General features: G+C 33.8%; 1 pseudogene; it reads right to left on the bottom strand.

Moving 5' to 3' along the window:
- Positions 1-709: 709 nt before the first annotated feature.
- Positions 710-1,756, bottom strand: LOC116114819 (annotated as a pseudogene).
- Positions 1,757-6,439: the final 4,683 nt, after the last annotated feature.

The raw sequence follows: 6,439 nt of genomic DNA, 5'->3' as shown, positions 1-6,439 counted from the left end.
TATATATATATATATATTCTGAATCATATCAATATCTGTGGTCCACTGAACTTTTCTTGGAATAACGTCTCCAATCGTTCGGACATTGAAGGTAATGTAACATAATTCTTCCAATCTCCCACTCCGCCTTTACCACCCTTGTTCACCTCCAAACTTTTCACAGTATCAAAACTTTGATATTTCTTCTATCACTCCTTGCCCTCTCTTCATCCTCAGTGAAAGGAAATCCTAAGAAATCGGCCAAATTCTTGACGTTAAATTTTAATTTTATCTCCTCTTTCTTATTTTTATAATTTAAAAATATAACTTGGAGTAATTCTCTGATATTAATTTTCAGGATCATAAATATATACAATTAGATTTAAATTGTAATATCAATCCAATGGTGATTTAATATGGCATTGATGAAATTAATATCAGAATGTCTGGACTAAAAAATGACCAATAATCTATATAAATCACTTTGTAATTAATATAATTTTTCCAATAATTATTAAAGTAAAACTTGTAATATATAGTAAGTATTTTCCTTTAGAATGAATTATTCAGTATCAATGATAAATATTTCAGTTTGAATGTTATGCTTTTATTTTTAACGCAATTAAAACATCTAAAAACATAATTTCTATTGAAAAAAAAAAAAAAACAAGTACAAGAATACGTCAAACCAACTAGTTTACTTACATCAATTTATTCAAATTTGATAAAATTAAAGAGAAATCACCCAAACACACGAAAGCTGGCTATGCAACCAATAAATAAAAGTTTTTTTGAGCTTCTAGGATTTCATAAAGGATAAACCTGAGCCACTGAACTTTTCTTCAAGTATCTTCTCCATGCGTTCGGCCATTGAAGGTGTTAAATAATTTCTCCAATCTCCCACTGTACCTTTCCTGAAGAAGGCTTCATTTTTAAACCTCCTATAAATACCATTTTTGTTCACCTCCAAATTTTTCATGTTATCAAAACTACAAAACTTTGATATTTCTTCTATCACTCCTTGAGCCTCTTCATCTTCAGTGAAGGGACATCCTAAGAAATTGGCCAAATTCTTAACATTACATTGGATGTCCTCTTTCATCTCTTCATATTTCAAGAATAGTACTTTGTGTGGTTGCTCTTGGCTAGCCTTCCAATACCCCAAAATATGTTCCCAAACGGGGCCATAGGTTTGGACTCCATTGCAAATCATCTCAAAAGCTTCCTCAACCGAAACCAGATTCATGTTTTGCTGTTGAGATCCAGACAAGAAATTCCAATGGGAGATGAATTGATCCAAAGGATTTCTGGCTACATAGACGATGCGACAATCAGAATTCAAAATGGAATTCGGTAGTGAAGCATACGGGACATGCGTGGCCAAAATCCTTGGATTAGGAAAGTCTTCAAGATTCGGAGACTGATTTTTCAAGTAAAGATCAACCTCCAAGAAAGGAACAAGCTGATGAGGAGGGGTGGTGATCAAGGGGCTATTTTCTAGAGGATAACGAGAACGGTTGACAATGGTGAAAGCGAGGGCCTTGAGCCAAGTGGTGCCTGATTTTGGAAAGCTGGTTAATATTATGTCACTCTCTTTTGCTTGGAAGTGTCTCTGAAAGGAGATCGTGGCAGAAACGTATTGAGATCGATTCCAACATCCTTGGTATTGATAGAGGGAAGTTCCTTCCCAGTTTTTTTCTGTGGGAAGGTTCAACAGTAGTTCTTGAATCTCATTGCTTAGCTCTTCTACTGCAGCCGAGGCTTCTATTTTCTCCATGGATACCTTTGATAATGAAGGGAAATGATCGATTAAAAGATGATTTAAGTAAGATATGTATAGCGTTATAGCATTTGCGAGGTGAAGAAAACAATTAATTAATGATTCTTAAAAAAAGGTTACGATTTAAGGTAAATATAAAATATATGATCTTTGTAGCTACAGCTATCATTCACTGGTGAGACATTTGACCCTCCATTCTTGAAGGGTAAGCTGTTAGCCTTGATTCATCTTTCAAAGCAGTGAGAGAAATGTATTAAAATATTTAAATACAAAAGATACGATCTTTCCAGCTACATATATTATTCACTGGTGAGACATGTGACCAACGATTACAAACCCGGACCAAATTTAATATATTTATAAGGGAGAACAACATTTTCCCACCCAAGGTTTGGCAAGCGACACTTTCCCACCCATCAAGTTTCAAAATGACACTTTCCCACCCTTCATCAGGTTCTGTTAGTATTTTCTGTTAATATTTGACTGAAAAGATAAAAATACCTTTAAATAGTTTATCATAAATTAAAATTTAGTTAATTTTAAGTCTTTACTTGATTATTTATTAGTTCAAGTGTAGTGATATATTTTTTCCTTTGTTTATTTAATTAATTGAGAATATTGATTTTCCATATTAATTAGTAAAAATAAAAAAACATTACATTATGAAAAATACTATAAATTTAGTAGATTATTAAATAATAGCGATGAGATACTGATGACATTATAAATAAATGAATATTAAAGTTATTTAACTTTAAACAATTTCATAGCATTACTCCTAATTTTTTAGGTGGAGTTAACTATTTTTTCTTTTTTGATTTTTTAATATTTTACTTTTTGGTTAATTAAAAAAATAATAAAAAATTTATAAAGTCAAATATTTAAAGGTGTTTTTGTCTTTTCAGTAAAATATTAACGGAAAACATAACAGAACCTAATGAAGGGTAAGAAAGTGTCATTTTGAAACTTGAAGGGTGGGAAAGGTAATTTTGCCAAACCTTGGTGGAAAAATGTCGTTCTCTCTATTTATAATGATAAAATTTTAAATACAATGGAGTATGACATGCATGATGCATCATCCAAATTAATTGTGCTTAACAGCTATTAAAAGTAATAAATAATTGATAATATTTTTTATACCCAGTCTAACAAATATTATTACAATTAATAACTAAACAACCTAGTTAATTAATTAGAAGAAAAATTATATAAATTCAGTTAACAGAATAATTCATATCTGGATATCAATCGTCTTGAATAAACATTTTTCTTTGTCTCGAGTGTACAAATTAAAAGTAGACAAGAGATTGAGAGAATTTTTCACAAACTGAAAATATTATTAATTTTCTCTTGAATAAAATGTATATACACTTCTCGTTATATAGAGAAGTTCCGGACTTCAATTGAAATTGAATCCGTGAGAAAAAGCAAAAGAAACAAAACTTACAAAAAGTCTAAACTAACGTACAAAGCTTTAAACAATTGTACAACAAGTCTTAAATAAGACTTTGACTTAACAAAAGAAAAAGTAAAAGAAAAATAAATATAACCTTTAGCTAAATTGTAATAAAACTTAATGATAATGACACTGGGGTCTACATGTCTCCTATGTGCCTTACAAACATTTTATTACAGACGACTAAAATTTTACATTTATTATAAAGTCAATATCCAACGCCTCTTTAAATCTGGATCATTGAATCCTGTCGGCAACATCCTAGATGTCCACGTATTGTTTCGCTGTTTGATACACGTCGTGTATACATGTTGGACGTTTACGGCTGTCCAAATTTCCATCCTCTTAGAATTTATTGATCTTTGAAATTATCCGTTTTAATCAGATCAAGAAATCCTTTCAGAGATTCATCCTCTTGCGCTTCCTGGTCATGGGCTAAGACCAACCTTAGAAGATCAATTGTACCTTCCATCAAGGCCTGTTTTGGTAGATGGGCTAATTCGAACCCTTCTAACAATGTTTTCAACTGGGCTTGATTGTGTTGAAACAGAGTGTCCTAGATCAATGCATACTTGTTTGGTATAACCACCACGATCCCATTCTGAATATGGACAGTAGCATTTACTCTCACGAGTTCTTCCAGTTTAGATTTTACCAGTAACATTTTGGCAATGTGTAACCTGGTCCAATCTTCCTCTTCTTTTTTCTGAATTTCTTCTAGCGCATAAGAACCCATTTTTACCGCACTATTTAACATAATTTGGTACCATGGTTCTCCTACAAGAAATTCTCATATCTGTACAGGCTGAACATCATAGCTCTCTTGCAATGAGGAAGTAATCATGCAAGTGAATATGTCGACCTTCAGATTTAATACACAGAGCATCTGCTTAACCGCGTCTGGCATATTCAGGTCCATCATTGCTTCCTGTACGTCAATTTGCATTGTATCGATCCATCCTTTAGTCAAAAGATCTCTACAGAAACCTTTTCTAAAGATTTTCCATGGAACGAACAATTCCATAGCTCTATTAGGATAAACTGATAATCCTTAAACTAAATCAGTCAAGTCAGTTTTTCCCAATTTTACTATTAAATCATTCAAATTCTCAAGTTTGAGTTTTAACATGTCACACAAATGACATTTCCTCATTATCTCAAGTTTTTGAATTCCTGCTGCATAGAGTACGTCAGTTCCTTTGAACTCTTCGTCCTCATAGAACAGTTTATCAGCTTCCAGCCATGCTAACCTTCTTGCTAGCTTTTCTAAACACTTCTGCAGCTGTACTTCGCCTTGTCCTGTCGTCATTGCGATCCTGATTTGGGTTTTCAGATTCTCCCAGAGTGTTTGACTAGCTGAAGTTAATCTTAAGCCTTCTGGAAAACTAAACCTCTCACAAATATCTGCATCAATTAACCGCTTCTTTTGTGGAGTCACCACGCTTACAGCGCCTGACGATGATTCCTCAGAATGTTTTGTCTTTGGCAGTGGACAATTGGCCCATTCATGTCCTTCCTGTTTACAAGACCAGCAAACTATTGCTTTTTTCTGAGTTTTTTCCTTCTTAGGAATAATTTCCTTTTCAGAAGTATTTTCCTTCGTAGAAGTTTCACCCTTCAATCGTTGAAATCTTGGGTTCCTTCTTTCCGAAGTATCAGAGTCATAATCTCGACGCTTTCCTTCTTTAACCTGCTGCACTGCAGTAACCTGCTTAGAAGAAGAAGCCGCCTGCTTATCCGCAGTTTTCTTCTTTTTAGCAGTAACTTTTGAAGTCGAAGTGATCCTCAAAGGGAAATTCCTTCTCAAGTGTCCTCGTTGTTTACACTTGGAGCATGAGAAGTGACTTCCAGTTTCCTTCTTGTCCGTCATTTTCCTGCAAATCTTTAGAGAAATGTCTGGACAAAAAGTCAGCAACAAAGTTAGATTAACCAGAAATATATTCAAACTTGATTTTATAATATGCAAACCAAATTTGCCATCTGATTAATCTAGATTTGTCATCCTTTAAAGAAAATTTTATAAAAGTTTTTAAATATTTAGAATCTGTCCTTAAAGTAAATTCCTGACTAATTACGAGCAATCGAAATCGGTCAATACATTCTTTCACTGCTAAAACTTCCTTTTCATGAACAGGATAGTTTATTTCAACAAGAGAGAATTTTCCTAACGCATATCGAACAATCTGTTCAATATTATCAGTACCTTTAGCCTTAAGCACACCTCCTCAATACAAGTGAGATGCATCACTTTCAATAATGGGCTTATCCTCATCATCTGGGAGTTTTAATGGTTTTAACTGCTTTGTCAAGGCTTTTGTCCGCTTAATACAATTAGTGTCTTCAAGTGTCCAAATCCAAGGCACTTTGTCACTAACCTTAAGCGTTAGGCCACTAATTACATTAGCGAGATTGGGCACATACTCACGCATGTAATTGGCTAATCCAAGAAATTGCTGTAACATATGCTTATCTTCCATCACGTCTGGAAAATCCAGCAACTTCTTCGAGATATGTTCTTGGAGTTGAATACCTCCTTCACCTATCTCTACGCCTAAGAACTTCACCTTGTTCTTAAACCATTCTATCTTTCGTTCAGATAGAATCATTCCATTATCAAGGAACCTTTTGCTTACCAGTCTAAGATGATTTACATGTTCTTCCTTGGTTTTACTAAAAACCAAAACATCATCAACATAGACTATACAAAAGTTGGATAAGTCCCAAAAAACTTGATCCATTTTCCTCTGGAATATTGATGGTGCTTGCTTATGCTTAAGTCCAAAAGGCAAAACCATCCATTCAAACAATCCTTTCGGACAGGTGAAAGCCGTCAAAGGAATGCTTGACTCCGCCATTCTGATCTGCCAGAATCCTAACTTCAGATCGAATTTTGAGAAGATTTTTCCAAATCTAGCTTTGTTCAAACAAGCTAATTTGTTTGATATCTTATAAGCATCGTCAATGGTTTTCTTATTTAATTGCCTATAATCGATAACCATCCGCGCTTTTCCTCTTAATTGCTCAACTCTATTCATAACCATGAATGCTGGTGAAGAGTGTGGACTTTTACTGGCGCGTATCAATTGCTTTTCTAGCAATTCCGGTATTTGCTTACTGAATTCCTCCTCGGCATCAGGAGTATAAGAAAAAGATTTGGTCACAATTTTATCATCTTTCCTTTTTAATTCAAGTGAAGCATAAACACCGTTCCTTTCCCATAACTT

The sequence above is a fragment of the Pistacia vera genome, unplaced genomic scaffold (genome assembly GCF_008641045.1).
Source record: "Pistacia vera cultivar Batoury unplaced genomic scaffold, PisVer_v2 Contig723, whole genome shotgun sequence".
Classification (NCBI taxonomy): domain Eukaryota; kingdom Viridiplantae; phylum Streptophyta; class Magnoliopsida; order Sapindales; family Anacardiaceae; genus Pistacia; species Pistacia vera.
Note: the sequence above shows the minus strand (reverse complement) of the source record. Positions and strands in the feature narration are given on the sequence as shown.